We start from the raw sequence: 225 nt of genomic DNA on the forward strand, positions 1-225 counted from the left end.
ATATATATATTTCTAAATTTGCCCAAACTGGAACACTAACAGAAAAAAATAATAATTTAAAATTTACCATAACTTAAAATATCCTGAGTACCATTTCTGAAACCTTAATCTTTATAAAGGAGAACTCCACGGACCATAGCAAATGTCAACCATCATTAAATGTCTTGAAATTAAGTGTAAGTGTTCCTTCCTGAGGGCTAACCAAATTCTTTTCAGATTCCTGCT

At 30.7% G+C, this 225-nt stretch overlaps 1 long non-coding RNA gene across 2 annotated transcripts in view; it reads left to right on the plus strand.

The window, feature by feature from the left end:
* The window catches only part of LOC108448609, a 21,740-nt gene that overhangs the window by 100 nt on the left and 21,415 nt on the right, over positions 1 to 225 (plus strand). The window lies entirely within an intron of this gene.

Source organism: Corvus brachyrhynchos, unplaced genomic scaffold (genome assembly GCF_000691975.1).
Source record: "Corvus brachyrhynchos isolate BGI_N302 unplaced genomic scaffold, ASM69197v1 scaffold708, whole genome shotgun sequence".
NCBI lineage: Eukaryota > Metazoa > Chordata > Aves > Passeriformes > Corvidae > Corvus > Corvus brachyrhynchos.